Source organism: Mauremys mutica, chromosome 1 (assembly GCF_020497125.1).
Source record: "Mauremys mutica isolate MM-2020 ecotype Southern chromosome 1, ASM2049712v1, whole genome shotgun sequence".
Lineage (NCBI taxonomy): Eukaryota > Metazoa > Chordata > Testudines > Geoemydidae > Mauremys > Mauremys mutica.
Window position 1 is genome coordinate 579,199 of NC_059072.1, and position 24,967 is coordinate 604,165.

The window sequence follows — 24,967 nt, forward strand, 5'->3', positions numbered from 1 at the left end:
AACCCATTCCAGTGCTTCACCACCCTACTAGTGAAAAAGTTTTTCCTAATATCCAACCTAAACCTCCCACACTGCAACTTGAGACCATTACTCCTTGTTCTGCCATCTGCCATCACTGAGAACAGTCTAGATCCATCCTCTTTGGAACCCCCTTTCAGGTAGTTGAAAGCAGCTATCAAATCCCCCCTCATTCTTCTCTTCTGCAGACTAAATAATCCCAGTTCCCTCAGCTTCTCCTCATAAGTCATGTGCTCCAGCCCCCTAATGATTTTTGTTGCCCTCCGCTGGACTCTTTCCAATTTTTCCACATCCTTCATGTAGTGTGGGGCCCAAAACTGGACACAGTACTCCAGATGAGGCCTCACCAGTGCTGAATAGAGGGGAATGATCACATCCCTCGATCTGCTGGCAATGCCCCTACTTATACAGCCCAATATGCCATTAGCCTTCTTGGCAACAAGGGCACACTGTTGACTCATATTCAGCTTTTCGTCCACAGTAACCCCTAGGTCCTTTTCTGCAGAACTGCTGCCCAGCCATTCTGTACCTAGTCTGTAGCAGTGCATGGGATTCTTCCTTCCTAAGTGCAGGACTCTGCACTTGTACTTGTTGAACCTCATCAGGTTTCTTTTGGCCCAATCCTCTAATTTGTCTAGGTCTCTCTGTATCCTATCCCTACCACTCCTCCGAGTTAGTGTCATCTGCAGACATGCTGAGAGTGCAGTCCATGCCATCCTCCAGATAATTAATGAAGATATTGAACAAAACCAGCCCCAGGACTGACCCTTGGGGCACTCTGCTTGAAACCAGCTGCCAACTAGACATGGAGCCATTGATCACTACCCGCTGAGCCCGACGATCTAGCCAGCTTTATAGTCCATTCATCCAGCCCATACTTCTTTAACTTGCTGGCAAAAATACTGTGGGAGACCATATCAGAAGCTTTGCTAAAGTCAAGGAATAACATGTCCACTGCTTTCCCCTCATCCATAGAGCCAGTTATCTCCTCATAGAAGGCAATTAGGTTAGTCAGGCATGATTTGCCCTTGGTGAATCCATGCTGACTGTTCCTGATCAGTTTCCTCTCCTCTAAGTGCTTCAGAATTGATTCCTTGAGGACCTGCTCCATGATTTTTCCAGGGACTGAGGTGAGACTGACTGGCCTGTAGTTCCCTGGATCTTCCTTCTTCCCTTTTTTTAAAGATGGGCACTACAGTAGCCTTTTTCCAGTCATCCGAGACCTCCCCCGATTGCCATGAGATTTCAAAGATAATGGCCAATGGCTCTGCAATCACATCCACCAACTCCTTTAGCACCTTCAGATGCAGCACATCTGGCCCCATGGACTTGTGCTTGTCCAGCTTTTCTAAATAGTCCCAAACCACTTCTTTCTCTACGGAGGGGAGGGCTGGTCACCTCCTCCCCAAATATCAGCAGATTCTCGTCAAACCATCCAAGCAAATCCCCCCTGTGCTGTGTCTGAGACACGAACTTGTCCCGAGTGGGACCCAGGTGGTCAGCTGGCCTGTTGCCTTTGCTGTGAGTCCTGGCGGGGGAGCCGGACTGTCATGGGCATTCTGTGCCCTGCTGTGCTGGTCCCTGGATGGTGAGGGCAGAGGGCAGGCGCAGGCTAACTGCCCAGCTGTGCTGTGTTCTGTCTGGCTCCGGGCACGCCTTTGGCTCTAATGCACGGGATTGCGGGCTGGGGGTCCTTTGTTATTTGTGTCACAGCGAAGTGACTTTGTAACCCAGGCTAGGATTGGGTTCTCCTACGATTGCCCAGTGTCCCAGGAGTCTCTGCAGGACCCTGATTTGTGCCAGTTCTTCATTCCATAAAACTGCTTTGTTCTGCCCCTGTTGAAGGCGTGTTGCTGCGGTGAGTCCAAGGCACCAGGGGTCTGCTGGGACAGCCGGCCCCAGGGAGGGTGTTCAGGGAGAGGAACTGGGTTTGGTGACTGTCTGAGCTGTGCTGTTGCTCCAAGCGAGGGTTGACAGCACTTCTTCAGTGTTTCCTTCAGATGTTTCCTGGGAGAGAGCTGCCATCCCAGGAAATACCCCCATGTCACTGCTGGGTCAGCTGGTGGCAGCTGGCACACCAGAATGTGGTCCCTGGCTGGCTAGCTTGCAGCCCTGAGCATAGAAACTGGCCTGGCTTTTGACATGGATTGTCTGGTCACCTCTTAGCGCAGCAGGTGGCGAAGGTCGCAGCCCCATGGCACAGGGAGTCGCACAGGCTCTGCCCCAAAGGGCCTGCAGCCAGAACAGCTTTTCCCCAATGTCACCACGGGAAACTGGGGCAGAGACACACAGGGACTTGCCACGTGCTGCCTGGCAGGGAATTGAACCCAGCTCACCAGGCCAGTGCCCCAGCCACATGGCCACCCTCCCTGTCAGCCTGGCTCCCTGACAGGCCCAGTGGGCAGCAGAGGGCAGAGCCTGCCCCAGAAGTGCCAGGTCAACCTAACAGTCCCCCTGGGGCTGGTGCAGGCTGTCCTTAGCAGCTGCCCTTAAGGGGGCCATGCGCAGGTCAGGGATGTGAGGGGATGATCCTGCCCCTCCTGAAGGGCTGGTAGCCGGCGCCTGCAGGGAGGGACAGGGACAGCACGGCTGCAGGGAGGTAGATTAGCCTGGCAGGCCCAGACGAACAGATGGAGGCAGCTTGATCCTATTACAGTGGCTAAGCAGAGGCAGCCGTGCTGAGGCTCTGCTGGCTGACCGGCCGGCTCTCTGGGCTCCTGTAGCCGCAGCCACCTGGTCTCTGCTCTGGCTGGAGTCTCAGGAGCTCTGCGTCTCAGCGACACTCCGCCTCCGAGTACAGGTCAGAATTCCTCTCCTAGCACGCTGTACAGGCCGGCCAGCAGCACCCCGGGCCCTTGGCTCTGCCACCTGGAGAACTGGCACTTTGCCAGCTGGGAACACTGCGGCTCCCCCAGCCTCTGGCATTGGCCCTTGGCCAGCCAAGGGACTCTGGGAGCAGCAAACCACTGGCTCTGGGACTTTGCTGGCTGGGGTCACAAGGCCGCTGTGAGCCATCAGCAGTGGCATTCAGCTAGCGGTTGGCATGAGGATCCTTCCAGCCTAGGGCTCTTGGTCCCTGGGTCTTGGCCACCTGGTGTCACCAGGAATTTTCTAGCATGAGCCCTGGAGATTGGCCAGCCAGGAACTCCGGGACTCGGTAGCTCTAGTCACTGAGACCCAGCAGGATGTGGAGAGTCATGGGCCAGGGACCACGGGGGCTCTGCCAGCTCCAGCTATGGGCACTGGGAGTTTGCTGCAAACATCTGTGTGACTGCTGCTCCCATTGCATGGCAGCCTCATTACTCGTACTCTTCTGTATGACGCGCAGTGGTTCCTGGCTCTGAGGCTGGGCACATTGCAGCATGGGCCATGCCCTCTGCCCACATGGCTCTGCGGGCTTCATGCTGTAATGTGCCCATGTGGCTTGTCAGCCAGGGTGGGCCAGTGCCCCATGCCCCTGTCTCATCGGGCTCATTGCCCGGGGACTGCCGGGGCAGGGCTCTGTGCATTTTGCTTACAAGGGAAGGCCATGCCTATGCCTGCACAGGGCTGTTTGCACAGGGGTTGGTGTCTATTTGGAGGTCCGAGACTCATGTCCCGTTTCTGTGCTGGCCCAGGGTGCATCTCACGCACGCGTGTGGCTGTGTTTGTGTAGGAGCTGTGCCCTGGGGCTGGGTGGGAAATGTGCCTTATGCCCCATGTCTGTGCTGATGCGGACTGCTCGGCCTTACCTCTGCACCACATGGGCACTTTGTGTCCCAGGGAGAGTAGGTGGCTGATTGAGGACCTGCAGAGCATGCGTCTCTTGCGTGGATGGCTTGAAGTGAAGGCCTCAGATCCTGGCTGCATGGTAGGACTTGGTGGTGGGGCCAGGGGTTTCCTCTGGGCTGCACGGGGCATCTTAGCTGGAAAGGAAACTGTAGCCAATTGTGGGGTGCTGCCCTGGCTCCCTCAGCACTGCTCGAATGCAGGAGGGACTCTATGTGCCCGTGCAGCTCCAGCGTGGCCCTGTGGCGTGGATGTGATGCAGACAGGGCTGTTCAGAGGGGCACATGCCTCCACCCTGACCACCAACAGGCGGGGCGCTGAAGAGCTTCTGCAAATGTCCAGTGAATTGGCTTGGCTCCTTGAGAAAGTGACCCATTGGGCCTGCTCCAGCCAGCCCAGAGGGACTCAGAGCCTGCTTCAGGGTGACGGGCTGACTGAGGGTGGGTAAGGCCCAGGGCTAGGACTCGGGAGATCTGGTTTCAGGTCCTGGCTCTGCCATCGACTCCTGTGCACAAGAGCCAGGTGGGAAATGCCAATTTGCCAAACCTGAAGCCGTTTGCAGGGAAGGGTCAGTGCTGATAGATTTCTCCATTGTCAATTACTGAGCGTTTTTCCCAGGATGTGAAACTATTTACTGTCCCCGTCTGCTGCACAAATCTGGCTGTCCCTGGGCCCTCATTCCCCATCTGTTACATGGGCAGGGTGTCTGCCTTGTCCTTCTAGGGTACAAGTTCCTGGGGCCAGGGCTTGTCTTTCACCTGTGTCTGGACAGCACTTGGTACAACAGGCCCTGGTCTCAGCTGGGCAGGGCCTGTCTCCCTCTGTGTGTCTGGGCAGCGCCCGGCGTGACGGGGCCCTGGTCTCAGCTGGGCAGGGCCTGTCTCCCTCTCTGTGTCTGGGCAGCGCCCGGCGTGACGGGGCCCTGGTCTCAGCTGGGCAGGGCCTGTCTCCCTCTCTGTGTCTGGGCAGCGCCCGGCGTGACGGGGCCCTGGTCTCAGTTAGAACTTCCAGAAGCTCCTGTAATACACACAATAAATAACCATCTCGATAGCCTGACCCCATGGGGCTGGCCCGAAAGATGTCAGTTCCCCATTAGTACAGGGAAGATGGGTGAGAACAGGGTCAGTGGGCCTGGGGGCCAGGGAAACACCAGGTGAAATTGTGGGGAGTGGGGAAGCCCAGCAGGTGCCCTGAGAGAGGGGCAATTGAGGGTCTCGTGGAAAAGGGTCTGCCCTGGAGGCCCTGCTGGGTGCAGGGACTGCAAATGGCCCCATTGCATGGTCAGGGCCCAGGGCGCCCAGTGACGGCTCCGGATTGCCCAGGGGTTTACACGGGGCTCTGTTAAACCATGCGGCTGTGGTTACCGAGGTTACTGTGTTAACTGACGTTCCTATGGCTACGAGTGTTCGTGATGCTCTAGTGCTGAGCTGTATGAACCCCTCCTCCCCCCGCAGCCCTGGTGATTCCCGGTGACGTAGCAACGCTGGCTGTGACTGGGCGGGAAATGGGGTGACCAGAGTGGAGGCTGTGATCCATGGTACTTTGTACCCCACCGTAGCTGTGGACACACAGCCCCCACACACTGCCCAGTCCAATGGCTGGACCCCCACCCCAGATCCCACGTATGCGTCATCTCAGGCGAGGAACTGGGGGCCTGGAGGAGCAGATTCAGCAGCTGTGTCATGCCCGGGAGGGTGAGCCCTCAGGGTCTGGCTGAGGCACAGGGGCTGATTTCCGCATTCGCTGTCATGCACTGATAGCTCCCTGTGCTGTAGGGACCTATGTGCCCAAGCACCTTTGGACAAGGGCCTGTCCCCTCCTCACACGGCCCAGCCAGGCCCCTGCAGGAGAGCAAGCGCTCACTGTCCCCACTCTACCTCCTGCTGCTCTCGCCTCCCCAGAGCAGCCAGCTCCCTCCCCCATCCCACTGCAGAACAAGTGGGCTCTCCCTTGGGGCTCACTGGGGTGTCAGAGTGCCAGGTGGCCCATCAGCACTGCCACGGAGAGCCGGAGCTTTGGGTGCAGCAGGAGGCTGTGGGACTCCGTAGGGTGACAGTCCAGAGCACAGGCGGGGTGCTGCAGCTGCAGTGGATGCTGAGGGTGGCTGCTCTCTGCACTGTCTGGGCAGGTAGCCCTGGGCTGGCCTGTGGGGGGGCAGATGTGACGCAGTAGGGAGTGGGGTGGAGTGACCTGGGAATGTCGTCTAGTTTTACTGGGACTGTCTGCATGGGGGTTGGGAGAGCAGGGAGTGACTTTATGTGAGGGACAGGACCTGAGCCAGGAGGGAGGTGGGGCCAGCTGACACCTTTTCCCAGGTAATGGGCAAAGGGAGAGGAGGAGCCGTGGGGAGGGGAGTGAGTTGGCTGGAGGGGGGAGGGTCAGTTTTGGGCTGGCTGGGAAGAGGCAGGGAACCCCAAAAAGCCAGTCAGGACTTTGGGGAGCCTCCTCTCCCTCGGAGCAGCCTGTCTGCAGGGCAAGAAGCTCACACGGCTTCACCTCCTGGGTCTCTCCTTGGAGCATTCAGCATCCTCTGCCCCTCCGTGCGCTTCCCACAGCGAGTCCGCCCCGGCGGGGTCCTGGGGAAGCCACAGGGTCCTGCCCCCCCACTTCGCAGTCAGACGTGACTCTCAGCCAGCCAGTAAAACAGGTTTATTTGGATGACACGAACAGGGTCTAAAACAGAGCTTGTAGGTCCAGCGAACCGGACCCCTTGGCCGGGTCCATTCAGGGTGGCAGTGAGCCAGACCCCCACGTCTGCACTTCACTCCTCGTCCCCAGCCAGCTCCAGACTGACTCCCCCTCCAGCCCCTCCTCTCTGGCCTTTGTCTCTTTCCCCGGGCCAGGAGGTCACCTGATCTCTTTGTCTCCAACACCTTCAGTTGGCACCTTGCAGAGGAGGGGCCCAGGCCATCAGTTGCTAGGAGACAGAGTGTCAGGCATTTAGGTGCACTGGCCCTTTGCTCTGAGGCAACCATACACCCTTATCCCACCACCTAGATACTTAAGAACTGCATGGGGGAAACTGAGGCACCCACTCAGTATTCAGAGAAAACATTAAGAACATTCCCAGTTTGTCACAGGGGGTCCTAGGGCGGGTCCCCTCACCAGCCCGTTCTCCCGTAGCCCTGGCCACATTCTCCCCAGCCCTGTGGGCCAGACACCCCGGTCAGGAGCTTCAGGCTGGGTCCAGCTGCCGGGCAATGACAAGTTTGTGAAAACTTCATCCCAGCCTGGCCCGGGAGCAAGCACACTCCTGGTTCCACCTCTGGCTGTGACATTTGCTCTCACACAAGCTCCCAGTCTCCAGACGGGTGGGAGTGAGAGTCATGGGGGGAGGGTCGGAGCTAACCCTACTTTTCTGTCGAGGGTGCTGAAGATGTAAAGGTCTCTTGAAATGCTGGTGTTAGGATCAGGTCTCAGACACTGGCCTGCTCAGCAGCCAAAAGCAGATGTGATTTGATGTCAGTACGAGCAGATCCCCGGCAGGCCAGCAGGATCTGGTCACACTACACTCAGCCCCCTGGGAACACTGTTAAACAACAAGAGCCTCAGGACCTCTAGGGGTTTCTCCAGCTCTCAGGCCACCTCCAGAATCCCTGGCCAGGTTGAACAGAACAGAACTTCAGCTTGAGTGACACATGCCAGAGGCCGCATGCTGCCAGTCCTAACAACCCTTGGGATTTCTAAACGGTACAGACGGCAATTTCCTAACACACAGTGTTGCAGCCAACACGGGGGATTCTATATCAGACCTCATTTTGACAGATAAAGATAGAGGGGAACGGATCACAGAATTAAAAATGAATGGTAGCTTAGGTACCAGTGATCATGACTTGGTCACATTTATAATGTGTAAAGTCCAAACCAGTAATAAATATACTTGGTACTTTAAAAGGGCTAATTTCACAAAGCTGAAAATGATTATGAGCCAAATCAGCTGGGAGGAAGAGTTTAATCAGAAAAATGTGACTATTGTTTGGCAATTGTTTAAGAAAACTTTATTAGGTGCCCAGAAAGCCAAAATTGAGGAAGAAGGTCATGTTGGTAACAAAAAATGACCCGGTTTAGAGGGAGAGTTAAGGTCTGTCTAAAATAAATGGAATGAATGGGAAGTTGATAGTAATGAATATAAATCAGAAGCTAGGAATGGTAGAAAATCGATAAGGGAAGCCAAGGGACACAAGGAGAACTCTATGACCAGCAGCATTAAGGACAATAAGGAGTTTTAAAAATATATTAGGAACTAAAATAATCCTGAGAATGGTACTGGTCCACTATTAGATGGAAATGGTAGAATTATTAATAATGTAGAAAACACAGATGTGTTAAATAAATATTTTTGTTCTATATCTGGAGGGAAAAACCTTCTGTAGCCTCATCATATGATAACACAGTTTCTATTCCACTAGTACCTCAGGAGGATGTTAAACAGAAACTACTGAAGATAGACATTTTTAAATCAGCAGATCCAAGTAACTTGCATACAAGAGTTTTAAAAGAGCTGGATGAGGAGTGCACTGGATAATTCATCTTGATTTCCAATCTCTTAAAACACTGGGCAACACTGGAAGAAAGCTAATGTTGTGTCAATATATAAAAAGAGTAAACAAGCTGTTCTGGGTAATTATAGGCCTGTCAGTCTGACATCGATCTCCAGCAATAGAATGGATCAGTTTATACCGGACTCGCTTAATAAAGAATTAAGGGAGGGCATATAATTGATTCCAGTCAACATGGATTTATGGAAAATAGATCCCGTCAAACTAACTGGATATTTTATTTTGATGAGATTACAAAAATGTGGTTGATAAAGGTAATTCTGTGTAATATACCTAGACATTTGTATGGTATTTGATTTGGTACTGCATGATATTTTGAGTAAAAAACTGGAATGATTTAAAGTTAAAATGACATATATTAAGTGGATTAAAACTGACTAACTGATAGGTCTCAAAATGTCATTGTAAACAGAGAATTATCATCAAGCAGGTGCATTTCTAGTGGGGTCCTGCAGGGATTGGTTCTTGGCCTTTTTCTATTTAACTCTTTTCTGGAAGAAAATGTAAAATCATTACTGATAACGTTTACAGATGACACAAACACTGGGGCAAATCATAAAGAGGACGGGTCACTAATACAAAGTGATTTGGATTGCTTGGTAAACTGAGTGCAAGCAAACAATATGCATTTTAATACACCTGAACATAATTGTTTCCATCTAGGACAGTGGTCACCAACCCATCAATCACAATTGACTGGTTAATCCTGGAGACTTTCCCAGTCAATCGTGAGCTCCAGCTGCGGCGATGCAGTGGGGCTGCCTGCCGCTAAGGCAGGCTCCCTGCCTGCTGCGGCCCCACTCTGCTCCCGGAAGTGGCCAGCATGCCCCCATGGGCGGGAAGGACAGGGGTCTCTGTGTGCTGCTTCTTCCTGTAAGCACCGCCCCCACAGCTCCCATTGGCCAGGAACAGGGTGCTGTGGCCAATGGGAGCTGCGGGGGTGGTGCCCGCAGAGAGTGGCAGCGTGCGGAGTCATGTGCCCCGCAGGGGCATGTTGGCCCCTTATGGAGTGGCGTGGCCACATGGTGCACTCCTGGCTGGCAGGGTGGGGGATGGCCTGGCTCATGATGGGGAGGAGGTGCTGATGTGCCCGAGTGGGGCCAGGGCAGGCAGGGAGCCTGCCTTAGCCCTGCTGTGCCTCCAACTGGGAGCCGCCCGAGGTAAGTGCCCCCCAGCAGGAGCCTGCAACCCAGCCTGTAGCCCCCTCCCAGAGCCAACACCCCATATCCCCTCCTGCAACCCGAACCCCCTCCTGCACCTCAAGCTGCTGCCCCAGCCCTCAACCCCCTCCCAGAGCCAGCACCTCAAACCCCCTCCTGCACCCCAACACTCAGCCTGGAGCCCCCTCCCACATTGCGAACCCCTTGGCCCCAGCCCAGAGCCTGCACCCCCAACCAAACCCCAAACCCCTGTCCCAGCCCAGTGAAAGTGAGTGAGGGTGGAGGAGAGTGAACGGGGGGGGGAGATGGAGTGAGTGGGGTGGGGCTTCGGGGAAGGGGCAGGGTAGATCCTGGGTTGCCCTTAAATGCAAAAAGTGATCTTGGGCATAAAAAGGTTGGAGAGCACAGATCTAGGAACAAAGAATGCAGGCCATATTCATGGGCTGAGGGGCTCTGTCCTGGAAGCAGAGACTCTGAGAAAAGATTTGGGGATCGCGATGGATAATCAACTGACCCTGAGCTATAAGGTGCCACAGGATTCTTTGCTGCTTTTGAGCTCCCAATGTGCTGCTGTGGCCAAAAGGACTAATGCGATTCTGGGACGATAAACAGGGAAGTCTCAAGCAAGAGCAGAAAGGTTATTTTACCTCTGTATTTGGCACTGGTGCGACCACTCCTGGAATCCTGTGCCCAGTTCTGGTGTCCGCAGTTCAGGAAGGATGTTGATAATTGGAGAGGGGTCAGAGAAGAGCCACGAGAATGGTTAAGGGATTAGAAAACCTGCCTTAGAATGATAGACTCGAGCGCAATCTGTTTAGTTTAACGAAGGTTAAAGGGTGGTTTGATCACACTCTATAGGTACCTACCTGGGGAACAAATATTTAATAACGGGCTCTTCAGTCTAGCAGAGAAAGGTCTAACCCAATCCAATGGCTGGGAGTGGAAGCTAGACAAATTTAGCCTGAAAATAAGGAGCAAGTTGTTAATGGTGAGAGTAATTAACCACTGGCACAACTTACCAAGGGCTGGGGCGTATTCTCCATCACTGACCATTTTTAACACAAGCCTGGCTGTTGTCTAAAAGCTCTGCTCTAGAAATGATTTGGGGGCAGCTCCCCAGCCTGTGCGATGCGGAGGGTCAGACTAGACGCTCACAAGGATCCCTTCTGGCCTTGGGATCTATCACGTGGGGGGGGGGGAACTGAATCCTGGCCAAGCAGCTGGCTTCTGGGCCAGAGGCTGAAGTGGGGAGCAGCAGTTCCCCTGGCAGTGACAATGCGGGAGGGGATTGGAGGGGCCAGGGATTTCCCATTGTGGGGTGCAGGGATCCAGCACTACACCCAGACCTGCTGGAGGCAGGCAGGCTGGATGCAGAGCTGAGATGCGATCCCTCAATGCTACCCTGCATTCACTGCGGGTTCTCCTCCCTTCCCACCCTTCTCTTCCTCACGCTCCGTGCTGTGGGGTCTCTCTTCCCATGTGGGCATCCTTGGCTGAAGTCAGGGCCAGAAGCGTAACATGCTGCTCACTTGGAGGCTGCAGGGATCAGGCCTCTAGGAGCAAAGCTCAGGGCCCCATGCAAGACACCACTGCCCCAAAGCCTGCTGCTCACACAGCTGGGTGCCACAACTTTCCTGTCCCCAGCCACTCAGCGACCAAGGAGCCCGGTGCAGAACTCAGAGTGGGGAACAACCTTGTCTTGGGGGTTGCCGGGGGCTGTGACGTAGCCGAGGGGACGCAGTCGTGTCTCGGTGCTGGGGGGTCCCGGGGGCTGTGACGTAGCCGAGGGGACACGGTCGTGTCTCGGTGCTGGGGGGTCCCGGGGTCTGTGACGTAGCCAAGGGGACACGGTCGTGTCTCGGTGCTGGGGGGTCCCGGGGGCTGTGACGTAGCCGAGGGGACACGGTCGTGTCTCGGTGCTGGGGGGTCCCGGGGGCTGTGACGTAGCCGAGGGGACACGGTCGTGTCTCGGTGCTGGGGGTACCCGGGGGCTGTGACGTAGCCGAGGGGACACGGTCGTGTCTCGGTGCTGGGGGGTCCCGGGGGCTGTGACGTAGCCGAGGGGACACGGTCGTGTCTCGGTGCTGGGGGGTCCCGGGGGCTGTGACGTAGCCGAGGGGACACGGTCGTGTCTCGGTGCTGGGGGGACCCGGGGGCTGTGACGTAGCCGAGGGGACACGGTCGTGTCTCGGTGCTGGGGGGACCCGGGGGCTGTGACGTAGCCGAGGGGACGCAGTCGTGTCTCGGTGCTGGGGGGTCCCGGGGGCTGTGACGTAGCCGAGGGGACACGGTCGTGTCTCGGTGCTGGGGGGTCCCGGGGTCTGTGACGTAGCCGAGGGGACACGGTCGTGTCTCGGTGCTGGGGGGTCCCGGGGTCTGTGACGTAGCCGAGGGGACACGGTCGTGTCTCAGTGCTGGGGGGTCCCGGGGGCTGTGACGTAGCCAAGGGGACCCGGTCGTGTCTCGGTGCTGGGGGGTCCCGGGGGCTGTGACGTAGCCGAGGGGACCCGGTCGTGTCTCGGTGCTGGGGGGTCCCGGGGGCTGTGACGTAGCCGAGGGGACACGGTCGTGTCTCGGTGCTGGGGGGTCCCGGGGGCTGTGACGTAGCCGAGGGGACACGGTCGTGTCTCGGTGCTGGGGGGTCCCGGGGGCTGTGACGTAGCCGAGGGGACACGGTCGTGTCTCGGTGCTGGGGGGTCCCGGGGGCTGTGACGTAGCCGAGGGGACGCAGTCGTGTCTCAGTGCTGGGGGGTCCCGGGGGCTGTGACGTAGCCAAGGGGACACGGTCGTGTCTCGGTGCTGGGGGGTCCCGGGGGCTGTGACGTAGCCGAGGGGACACGGTCATGTCTCGGTGCTGGGGCGTCCCGGGGGCTGTGACGTAGCCGAGGGGACGCAGTCGTGTCTCAGTGCTGGGGGGTCCCGGGGGCTGTGACGTAGCCGAGGGGACACGGTCATGTCTCGGTGCTGGGGCGTCCCGGGGGCTGTGACGTAGCCGAGGGGACACGGTCATGTCTCAGTGTTGCTGTCCTGCCACTTCCCTAGTAGTGACTGCAGCCTCTTTGCCCTTGCCTCAGGGCCTCAGCCTGAAAATCCCAGCAGCCAGCCAGGAGCTGTCTCCTGCTCCCTCTGTCCCTGCTAGCAGCACTGATCTGTCCAGCGTGCTAGCTTCCTTCTGCCTGCCAGGCACCCAGTTCTCCCTCTGTGAGCTCCAGAGAGTAACTAGCTCTGCTCTGCCCTGTGGCTCTTCTTATATGGGCCTTCTGGGCCCTGATTGGCTGTTCCTTGCAGCCCCTCTCCTATTGGAAGTTTCCTGAACAGCCTCCCTAGGGTCCTATTAACCCCTTGCATGCCAGCGTGGGGCAGACTCCCCATCACAACCCTTTATGTCTCTAGCTAGTTTAATCTCGTTTGGGGCCTGGGCCTTTCAAATGTTGTCCTTACATGCTTGTGGGTTTTTTATATTCATCCTTCGTAATTTGACCTAGTTTCCACTTTTCTCAGACTCTTGAGTTTCAGATCATAGAAGACCTCCTGGTTAAGCCAAGGTGGTCTCTTGCCATACTTCCTCTTTCCTACGCAGTGGGATGATTTGCTATTGTGCCCTTAATAATGTCTTGTTCAAAAACTACCAACTCTTTTGAACTATTTTACCCTTAGACTTGCTTCCCTGGACTTTACTAAAGGCAGCATTCTTGAAATCCAGTATCTTTATTGTGCTGTTTTCCCCCCTACCATTCCTTAGAATCGTGAGCTCTCATTCCATGATCACTTTCACACAAGCTGCCTTCACTTTCAAATTCTAAATCCTTTCCTCTCTATTTATCCTGTCTCCTTGCTGGGAGCTCCCGGGGGCTGTGATGTAGGGAATGCAGTCGTGTTTCAATGCTGGAGGTGCCCGGGGGCCAGGGCCATCCCTAGCTATTCTGGGACCCTACACAGCCGCCCCCCCATAGGGGGGGAACCCAAGTCTCTGGGGGGCGGGGAGGCTGACCCCAGGCATCCGCGGGCTGGCTTGGGGGCAGGAGGGAACCGCCCCCCCAGCACTCACCGGTGGTGCGGCTGGGGCCAGGTCACTGCACTTCCCGCCACTGGGGCGTGTAAGTCTGACCCTGCAGCAGAGCTCAGGGGAGTGGGAGCAGGGCTGGGGCGGAACAGGGGCTGGGTGGGAGCTTTGGGGAAGGGGTGGAGTGGGGGTGGGGCTGGGGTGGAGCAGGGGCAGGAAGAGGTGGGGCTGGGCGGAGCAGCACGCAGCTGCACAGGGCACCAAATTTCCTGGTACCCTACATAGCTGCATACTTGGCATATCAGTAGGGACAGCCCTACCGGGGGCTGTGATGTAGCCAAGGGGACGCAGTCGTGTCTCAGTGCTGGGCGTACCAGGGGGTTGTGACATAGCAGAGGAGACGCAGTCGTGTCTCGGTGCTGGGGGTTCCCGGGGGCTGTGACGTAGCTGAGGGGACGCAGTCGTGTCTCGGTGCTGGGCGTACCCGGGGGCTGTGACGTAGCTGAGGGGACGCAGTCGTGTCTCGGTGCTGGGCGTACCAGGGGGTTATGACATAGCAGAGGAGACGCAGTCGTGTCTCGGTGCTGGGCGTACCAGGGGGTTATGACATAGCAGAGGGGACGCAGTCGTGTCTCGGTGCTGGGGGTACCCGGGGGCTGTGACGTAGCTGAGGGGACGCAGTCGTGTCTCGGTGCTGGGGGTACCCGGGGGCTGTGACATAGCAGAGGAGACGCAGTCGTGTCTCGGTGCTGGGGGTACCCGGGGGCTGTGACATAGCAGAGGAGACGCAGTCGTGTGTCGGTGCTGGGGGTACCCGGGGGCTGTGACGTAGCTGAGGGGACGCAGTCGTGTGTCGGCGCTGGGCGTACCAGGGGGTTATGACATAGCAGAGGAGACGCAGTCGTGTCTCCTTGCTGGGGGTACCCGGGGGCTGTGACGTAGCCGAGGGGACGCAGTCGTGTGTCGGTGCTGGGCGTACCCGGGGGCTGTGACGTAGCCGAGGGGACGCAGTCGTGTGTCGGTGCTGGGCGTACCAGGGGGTTATGACATAGCAGAGGAGACGCAGTCGTGTCTCCTTGCTGGGGGTACCCGGGGGCTGTGACGTAGCCGAGGGGACGCAGTCGTGTGTCGGTGCTGGGGGTTCCCGGGGGCTGTGACGGAACAGAGGGGACGCAGTCGTGTCTCGGTGCTGGGGGGTCCCGGGGTGTGATGAAATGGGAATGTTCATAATGTTTTCTCTGAATACTGTGTTGGTGTCTCAGTGTCCCCTATGCAGTTCTTAAGTATCCAGGTGGTGGGATAAGGGGGTGTAATTGCTGCAGAGCAAAGGGCCAGTGCGCCTAAATGCCTGACACTCTGTCTCCTAGCAACTGATGGCCTGGGCCCCCCCTCTGCAAGGTCCCAACTGAAGGTGTTGGAGACAAAGAGATCAGGTGACCTCCTGGCTCGGGAAAGGAACTGAGCAGAGGAGGAGGGGCTGGGGGGGGTGTTTCAGTCTGGAGCTGGCTGGGGATGAGGAGTGAAGTGCAGACGTGGGGGTCTGGCTCACTGCCCCTGTAGACGGTTTGGACTCACCCCTGCGGCACCTCCTGCTGGTTGCTCTGGGGAAATAGCTCTGTTCCAGCATTCGGAGCGCCCTCTGCAGGCTGGTGATCCACCTGTCTTCAGGCCCCCGTGTCCCTCCCTGGACCCGGTGCCCTCTTACATGGGGTGCTGGCCCCTGGCAGTAACCCCTTTCTCTCTGGGTCTCCCCTCCTTAGGGAACCCTCACCCTCTATCCCCACCTTGCCTCAGTATTTGGCTACTGCCAGTCATTGTCTAGCCCCACACTCTGGGGCAGACTGCAGTATCAGCCTATTCATCACAGGCAAGGAGGGTTTGGACCTGCTGCTTTGACCTACCCCTGGGCTGCCCTCTGCAACCCCCAGTACCTGTTGGCCCTTCGCTAGGCCAGAGCTCCCCAGCTCCTTAGCCTGTCCCCAGCCCTGCTCCACTCAAGTACCTGGTCTCTATTTCCCAGCAGCCAGGCCCATCTCTCTCTATAGCCAGAGAGAGACTGTCTGGCTTCTGGCTTCCCTGCCTTCTTATAAGGCCCTTGGCTCAGTTTGGGGCGTGGCCCCCAGCTGCAGCCACTTCCTCAATCAGCCCAGCTTTTTGGAGCAGCAGCTCTCAAGCCCTGCTAGGCCACTTTTAAACCCCTTAAAAACCCCGGAGCAGGGTCCACCCTGCTACAGCCCCCCAGAATGGACCCGGCCGAGGGGTCCAGTTCACTGTACCTACAAGCTCTGTTTTAGACCCTGTTCCTGTCATCGAATCAACCTCTGTGTTACTGGCTGGCTGAGAGTCACGTCTGACTGCGAAGTGTGGGGGCAGGACCCTGTGGCTTCCCCAGAACCCCGCCTGGGCGGACTCGCTGTGGGAAGTGCACGGAGGGGCACATGCTGAATGCTCCAAGGAGAGACCCAGGAGGTGAAGCCCTGTGAGCTTCTTGCCCTGCAGACAGTCTGCTCCGAGGGAGAGGAGGCTCCCCAAAGTCCTGACTGGCTTTGTGAGGAGCAGTTCCAAAGCATCGCCCAGGGACTCCGTGACACGGGGACTGTGACATAGCAGAGGAGACGCAGTTGTGCCTCAGTGCTGGGGGCTCCTGGGGGCTGTGACAGAGCAGAGGAGACACAGTCGTGTCTCGGTGCTGGGGGGTCCCGGGGGCTGTGACGGAACAGAGGAGACACAGTCGTGTCTCGGTGCTGGGGGTACCCGGGGGCTGTGACAGAGCAGAGGAGACGCAGTTGTGTCTCGGTGCTGGGGGGTCCCGGGGGCTGTGATGGAACAGAGGAGACACAGTCGTGTCTCGGTGCTAGGAGTACCCAGGGGCTGTGATGGAACAGAGGAGACACAGCCGTGTCTCGGTGCTGGGGGTACCCGGGGGCTGTGACATAGCAGAGGAGACGCAGTCGTGTCTCGGTGCTGGGGGGTCCCGGGGGCTGTGACGGAACAGAGGAGACACAGTCGTGTCTCGGTGCTGGGGGTACCCGGGGGCTGTGACAGAGCAGAGGAGACACAGTCGTGTCTCGGTGCTGGGGGGTCCCGGGGGCTGTGACGGAACAGAGGAGACACAGTCGTGTCTCGGGCTGTGACGGAACAGAGGAGACACTGTCGTGTCTCGGTGCTGGGGGTACCCGGGGGCTGTGACAGTGCAGAGGAGACGCATTTGTGTCTCGGTGCTGGGGGGTCCCGGGGGCTGTGATGGAACAGAGGAGACACAGTCGTGTCTCGGTGCTAGGAGTACCCAGGGGCTGTGATGGAACAGAGGAGACACAGCCGTGTCTCGGTGCTGGGGGTACCCGGGGGCTGTGACATAGCAGAGGAGACGCAGTCGTGTCTCGGTGCTGGGGGGTCCCGGGGGCTGTGATGGAACAGAGGAGACACAGTCGTGTCTCGGTGCTAGGAGTACCCAGGGGCTGTGATGGAACAGAGGAGACACAGTCGTGTCTCGGTGCTGGGGGGTCCCGGGGGCTGTGATGGAACAGAGGAGACACAGTCGTGTCTCGGTGCTAGGAGTACCCAGGGGCTGTGATGGAACAGAGGAGACACAGTCGTGTCTCGGTGCTGGGGGTACCCGGGGGCTGTGACATAGCAGAGGAGACGCAGTTGTGTCTTGGTGCTGGGGGGTCCCGGGGGCTGTGACATAGCAGAGGAGACGCAGTCATGTCTCGGTGCTGGGGGGTCCCGGGGGCTGTGATGGAACAGAGGAGACACAGTCGTGTCTCGGTGCTAGGAGTACCCAGGGGCTGTGATGGAACAGAGGAGACACAGTCGTGTCTCGGTGCTAGGAGTACCCAGGGGCTGTGACATAGCAGAGGAGACACAGTCGTGTCTCGGTGCTGGGGGTACCCGGGGGCTGTGACGGAATAGAGGAGACACAGTCGTGTCTCGGTGCTAGGAGTACCCAGGGGCTGTGATGGAACAGAGGAGACACAGTCGTGTCTCGGTGCTGGGGGTACCCGGGGGCTGTGACATAGCAGAGGAGACGCAGTCATGTCTCGGTGCTGGGGGGTCCCGGGGGCTGTGATGGAACAGAGGAGACACAGTCGTGTCTCGGTGCTGGGGGTACCCGGGGGCTGTGACGGAATAGAGGAGACACAGTCGTGTCTCAGTGCTAGGAGTACCCAGGGGCTGTGATGGAACAGAGGAGACACAGTCGTGTCTCGGTGCTGGGGGTACCCGGGGGCTGTGACATAGCAGAGGAGACGCAGTTGTGTCTCGGTGCTGGGGGCTCCTGTGGGCTGTGACAGAGCAGAGGAGACACAGTCGTGTCTCGGTGCTGGGGGGTCCCGGGGGCTGTGATGGAACAGAGGAGACACAGTCGTGTCTCGGTGCTAGGAGTACCCAGGGGCTGTGATGGAACAGAGGAGACACAGTCGTGTCTCGGTGCTGGGGGTACCCGGGGGCTGTGACATAGCAGAGGGGACGCAGTCGTGTCTCGGTGCTGGGGGGTCCCGGGGGCTGTGATGGAACAGAGGAGACACAGTCGTGTCTCGGTGCTAGGAGTACCCAGGGGCTGTGATGGAACAGAGGGGACACAGTCGTGTCTCGGTGCTGGGGGTACCCGGGGGCTGTGACATAGCAGAGGGGACGCAGTCGTGTCTCGGTGCTGGGGGGTCCCGGGGGCTGTGATGGAACAGAGGAGACACAGTCGTGTCTCGGTGCTAGGAGTACCCAGGGGCTGTGATGGAACAGAGGGGACACAGTCATGTCTCGGTGCTGGGGGTACCCGGGGGCTGTGACATAGCAGAGGGGACGCAGTCGTGTCTCGGTGCTGGGAGGACCCGGGAGCTGTGGTGCAGCAGAGGGGATCCTGGGGCCAGGGTAGAGATGTGCTCTCACTCGATGCCTTTAGTTGGCTTCTGGTCTCCCTTGGGTTCTGCGTCCCCTTTTGTGGTCGTGCTGCTGGAACCCTTGTGACGAACTGGGAATGTTCTTAATGTTTTCTTTGAATACTGTGTGGGTGCCTGTGACGCAGCAGGGAGAGGGGAGCATTGACCTGGGAAGGTTGCAGGGGGGTTTTGCAGGGACTGTCTGCCTTGAGGATGGGACTGGAGGGAGTTTCAGTTTGGAGCTGGCTGGGGACATGGAGTAAATGCAGACGTGGTTGTCTGGCTCACTGCCCCCCAAAATGGACCCGGCCGAGGGGTCCTGTTGTCTGTACCTGCAAGACATGTCTTGGACTGGGTTCCTGTCGTCTAAATAAACCTTCTGTTTTACCTACTGGCTGAGAGTCATGGTGAGTCGCAGGAAGCTGGGCCTTGTCTCCCCCACACTCTGTGACAACCCTAGAGTTCTCTTGGGAGGTTCTCGCACAGAAAGCACCTGGCTTTGCAGAGAAGAGATTCCCCTGGTCCTCTCCTCGCCTGGCCTGGCCTTCTCAGCAGCACCGCGGAACTGATGAGGCTTCCCTCGCTCCTTTCACTCCCCAGCAGCAGAGAGCGCCTGGTATTCACCCAGGGCTTTGTTGCCTTCAGCTCCAATGAGCCTGGGCAGTAGACATGCTCCACTGAGCTGAAAGTGGCAGGACTTTCCCTTTAATCAGCCGCATGTCCCTGGCGACCCCCTAACCTTGGCAAGCAGAGAGAAGGAAAATCAATTGGCTGTGGAATTACCCATCAGGCCTTGGAGGACGTTCTGTAGCCGGGAGTAAAGGCTGATCAATGCTCTTGCTGATCTGCTTTCATCTCCTCTCTCTACAATGCTGCTGAAGTCGCTGTGGCTGGGTGGTGTGGGAGGGATGGCTCAGAGCACTGGACAGCCCAATCCCACAGCCCGATTAGCTATGGCATACAGCCGCCCTCCCCAGAAGGGCAAGGGGAATGCAGCCCCGGCCTCCCCATCTCACACAGACCCACCCACCGGTGGTTCCCCAGGCAATGCTGCATGCACCCCCCTCCAGCCCTGAGTTTTATCCCTACCTCCCCTGGCAGGGCTCCCCTGCTTCTCGGAGAGCCTCAGTCACATAACCTGGAGTGGGAGCCCATCCTTCTGCAGCTCAGCCATGGGGCCAGCAGAGATGGCAGGGGGCGGGCAGGTCATGGCCATGCCTCTGGCTGTAGATTCTGCCAGGAGCCTGGAATCGTGGTGCAGAGCGGCTTCAGAGAGTGATGAGAAGGAGTCTGAGCTGCCCTGGGACGCAGAAACAAGAGGGTCCATCATGCCAAGGCGTGCCGGCCAGTTCAATACCAGACAGAGCAGGGACACCACAGACCTTGGCACCCTGCAATGGCAGGCCTGGCAAGAGGATGGGCTGCTGGGGGAGGGCAGGTAGGTGCCAGTGTCCCACGGCAGGGGGAAAGGGTGCAGGTTCAGGGTCTTACCCACCAGGTCAAGTCTGGCCAAGATTGCAGCTGCTTCCCTCACTCTGCTGCTGTTCCTAGGGCAGTCGCCTCATGAGCCCAGCTGGCCAGGGAACAAACACCTGGTGGAACCGGGCCCCTAGTACGGAATCATCCCGTTCTCATCGCTGCTGCCCCTAGGCAGTTCTAAGGGAGTTAACGGGGGGCAGCCCCGTGTGATGCAGGAGGCCAGGCTGGGGGTCCCTGCTGGCCTGGGAATGTCTGAATCCATAGCGCATGGACTGTGCCCTCCCTCCCTGGCCTCCTGTGCAGGCAGAGTCTGCTCAGCTCCCCTCCAGTTCTCTTGGAGCCAGGCTAGACTGGGTTGGATCTCACTCAGCCCCCGGCCTGCAGCATTCCCAGGGCTCCTCTTGGCTCCCTCTCCAGCTGGTCAGTCTGTCTGAGACGGAGAAGCCTGGAGCTGAGCACAGAGCCTGGGGGAGTCGGGTGGTGTCTCCCCAGAGCTGTGTAGCCAAGGACCATCCCTTTGCTGCTTCACGATGCAAGGCCCCAAAGCACAGTGCCCCCTCTGTGAGCGAAGGTCTCTCCTCCCTGCCCGGCAGAGGGTCTGTTTACCTCAGGCATCTTGGCCACCCGGTGCTGGCCCGAATCTGGCTTGGTGCCCAGCTGGCTTGGCCCCTGGTGGACTGGTGCTTTTCAGACTTTGTTTGTTGGGTGTTACTGAAGGACCAGACTGTGCCCAGAGCAGGGTGTCCCTGACCCTGGAGACCCCAGCCCCGGGCTTGCAACCCTCCATCCTCACAGACCAGCCTGCAGGAGAGGGGGAAGGTGCTGGGGGCATGAAACACGCTTCCTTTCCTGTGTGCGATGGAGCCTGGAGAGCTGTTACCAGCTTCCCCCAGCCATGTCCCTCCTGCCACTGCAGAATAACACGGCTCCAGCGAGGCCGGGGCTCCCCGCTCAGCCTGCGCCCAGGCACGCAGCCCAGGGAGCCTCCCGCGCTGCTAGTGCCCCTGCTGGGGAGGCCAATGCCCAGCTCGCCCTAGGTGATTCCTGCCCTCTGACAGGGAGCTGTGTACAAGGGCAGGCAGGCGCATGCTGCTTGCTGGGACACAGCTCACGTGGAGCTGGGCCGGTGCCACAGCAAACAGCCCCGCTCCCGCATTGTATTCGTCCTGATACAGAGCACAGCGCCGGCTGCTCCGTGTGGCAGGGCTCCGTCTCTGCCCCGGCTGAGTGCGGAGGTGCCCTTGGCCCACCAGCTGACTGGGCGGCTGGCAGGATACGCCAGCCCCGAGCTCTTGGATTAGCAGGAGAGTGACAGAGGAAAAGCCCTTGAGTCCCAACAGCCACGCGGTGTCTGTGCTTAGAGGGGAGGCGATCGTGGCCGCACACCCTCAGTCCTCCCCACATGGGGAGACACTGCTCCCGGGACTCCCACGCCTGCCTTCCACCCAGTCTGAAATCATTGACCTCACCACCCAGCCTGGGCCCCTTGGCCTCCGGTAACTGAGTGACGTGCTCGCCCGGGCAGGGACGCCAGGCTGCAGCCTGCCCTGGCCCAGGTACATTGTGCAGTGGATGCAGGCCTTGGTCCTGTGGGGCAGGATTTGGGGGCTGGGTGGGAGCCTTTGCCTGCCAGTGGAATGGTGGCTGGGGAAGGTAGGGCGTGATACTCGGGGCTGCGGGGGGCTCTTGGGGCCAGCAGGAAGCTGGGATGGTGAGGGGCTGTCTCTGCTTTGTGCCTGCAGGGTCTCAGGCAGGCTGGCTGGCTGGCTGGCGCTGACTGGGCGGGGCTTGTTGGTCTCTTCCTGTCCCCTTGGCACTAGGTGCCAGCTGGGCGGGCGGAGGGGCCAGCCTTGAGGAAGGCTCTTTAGGATGGTGCTTGCAGCTGGGAAGCTCCTTGGGGCGGGGCTTTGTGTGGGGCTTGCACTGGGCCCTTGGCCTGGCTTGTCTCATGGTGTTACTGCAATAGCAGTGCCCCGGCGCAGAGCCCCCCGGTCCAGGCACCCCCCTGCCGAGGGGGCTGGCTGCTGGAGCCTGCTCGGGTGCCCAGGTGAGGTGAGGTGCGGGAACCCCAGGAATTCCCCCTGCCGAGGGGCCTGGCTGCTGGAGCCTGCTCGGGTGCCCAGACGAGGTGAGGTGTAGCCCAATGGATGGCCTGTTAATGAATGAGGATGGAGGCCAGGCTGAAATCACAATGATCCTAGAGGGACTGCACTGCTTTAGCAAACTGGCCTGCACAGAGGAAAAGCAGTTTGACCAAAGAGGCCTGGTCAGCATGGCTGTTGGTGAAGGGCATCTAAGGGAATAGCTGGGGATGGCCAGGGTCCATCTCCTGGCTCACAAGGCCCAGCACCAGCTGCTTCAGGGGAAGGAGCAAAAAATCCCTTAATGGGCAAGTCTGGAATAACCACCCATGGGGACAAGTCTCAGGGGGCAGCCGTGTCAGTCTGTATCCACAAAAACAACAAGGAGCCCGGTGGCACCTTAAAGACTAACGGATTTATTTGGGCATAAGCGAAAGTGAGTTTTTTTACCCACGAAAGCTTATTCCCAAATAAATCCGTTATTCTTTAAGGTGTCGTCACGGAGTGCAGGGGAGTCAGGGCCCTGCACCCCCGGCTTCCTGCAATTCACCAGGACTCTCAGCCAGCCAGTAAAGCAGAAGGTTTATTTAGATGACAGGAACACCGTCCAACACAGGTCTTGCAGGCACAGACAACAGGACCCTCCCCCCCCCGGTTAGGTCCATCTTGGGGCCCCAGGGGCACCACAGCCCCATTGGGGGGTCAGAGCCTCATCTCGGCTCCCCTCCATTACACCAGCCAGCTCCTGAAACTCAACTCCCTCCAGCGTCTCTCACCCTGGCTCCTCCCCCAGCCTTTTTCCAGTTTCCCGGGCAGAGGTGTCACCTGGCCTCCAACCCCCTTCCTGGGTTCTCGTGTTACATGCTCAGGTATCCTCCCTCAAGGCCAGTCTCCCATCCCCCAATGCAGACTGTCCTAGCCAAACTCTCCTGCAACCTTCCTAGGCCAACACTCCCCACTCAGCGTTCAAAGACCACATTAAGAACAGTCCCAGTTCATCACAGGTGACACCGGACTCCTTGTTGTTCTTTGTGCACGCACTGGGAGCTTCTCCCAGCCTAGCAGGCAGATGTACGTTTCATTACATCCTCTGTAATGTGATCAGGGAGGGACCCATTCCCCATAAATGGCTGGCCCGCTCTTGAATCCTGCTGATCCCTTGGCCTCAGTGATGTTTTGTGGCAGAGAGGTCCTCAGGCTAGCTACACATTGTGTGAGAAATACTTGTACCACTTTTAATGTGCTTCCTTTCCATTTCACTGGCTGTCCCCTTTGTGTGAGAGAGGGGGCAACCAAGCAGCCTTTTCCAGTCCTGTCATGTTTTAAAATTCCTCTAGCAGGATCCCTTACCGAGGTTCTCTCCCAACTAAACATTCAGTATTTCCTCTCCCATTCCTTAGACAGCCTCATATGTCAACTGTGCTTCAGGCTGTTGCGCTGCACCTTGAGCAGATGTTTCGCTGAGCTGCCCCTGGTGTCAGGCATGTCTCTTTGCTCTGTGATTCGTCAGAGCCCAGCCAGGTGTGAGTGTTTGAATGATTCCTTCCAATGTGCATTGCCAATACTGAACTCCCATTCTGCTAACTCAGTTGGGTGATTGAGACAAGAGGGCCTCACTCCCCTTGACTTCCAGTCATGCATCTGCCGTGGTTTCTCTCCTCTGGTCCATATGCTATGCCCACCCCAGGCCATCCTAGGAATCATCATTAAAAATTATTTTTCTCCCAGGGAATTCCTTCCTCCCTCTCTGGAAGTTCCCAACCTGAGGCCTCCAGCCCACACCAGTGCTGTAATCCAGGAGGTCTTTCTTAGTCTTCGGCAGACGTGCTCAAAGAATTGTAACAGATTAGTAAGGCGTGAGTTTCCTTTGCATAAACATTCTGGTGAACCTCAATCATATCACATTCATCATGATGGTTCATAAGTCTCTATTTTTTCAGCCTGTTCTCCTGGTATTGAAATAAGGCTCACTGGTTTGTAATCCCCAGGATCACCATACCATCTTTTTTAAAGATAGTTAAGTTTGCTTCCCTCTACTTCAGTAGCTGATTTTAATGAGAGAAAGGGAACATATACAAAGCAGCAGGCCTGGATTCAGAGTCTTCTGGGAGTTATCGAATACATTTACTGAGCCATTGGCAGTTGTATTTTAAACGTTGTGGGGGACTAATGAAGTACCAGAGGATTGGTAAAAGAAAAAGTGATCCTGATAATTATCATCTGGTAAATCTAATGTCTCTCCCCAGTGAAATAACGCGACAGATATGAAAAGAAATGAAATCTGTAAGTGACAAGAGGCAAACAGAACCATGCGCAGTAAGCAGCTGACTCAGATAGAACAAATCTGCTCAGATGTCACTGCCTTGTCAGACAAAATGACAGTTTCAGTGAGGGAGGGGAGCCCACTTGGTGTCATGTCTCTGAACCTTAGTAATGCATTTGATACAGGCTCCCATGTCTTCTCACGCGCTTAACTCCAGCCAGCTTGGTTATGAATCTGTGGGATGGACGGCTGGGTAGTGCCAGAGGACAGCAGGGAGCCAGACTGGGGACAAGGGAGCCAGGAAATGCAGGGTCCAACTTTACCATCACTCTTGCCCAAACCCCTCATTAATGGTCTGGAAGAAGTGGTGACTAGACTGTTAGTGACATGTCTGGATGCTGCAAACAGCAGGGAGCCATGTGCTCCGGTACACACTAACAGAAAAGGGCATCAGTGGGGCCAAGCTATTAGAGGTGTGGGGCAGAAAACGCCATGGGGACCCTCTCATGGGGCAGTCCCCATGTCATGGTGGGTTTGCCCCCACCTCCATGGACTGGGCAGTGACTCCACGGCACAGCCCCTTGGAAGTGACTAGGAGAGCCCAGGGACCTGGTGCCCCAGTGCAGCCTGTCTCTCCGCAGTCCAAGGATCCGGTGTGTCGCTGTCTCTCAGCTCCCTTCGATGTCTAACGCCATTCCAGGCAGGGCCGTGCCCAGAGCAGCGTGCAGTGTCCCAGAACAGGCGCCGCATGCAACCTGGGGG

The 24,967-nt window shown here is 57.6% G+C and overlaps 1 protein-coding gene across 5 annotated transcripts in view; it reads left to right on the forward strand.

The window, feature by feature from the left end:
- The window catches only part of SHANK3 (SH3 and multiple ankyrin repeat domains 3), a 748,791-nt gene that overhangs the window by 39,511 nt on the left and 684,313 nt on the right, over nucleotides 1–24,967 (forward strand). The gene's annotated exons all lie outside the window — the stretch shown is intronic.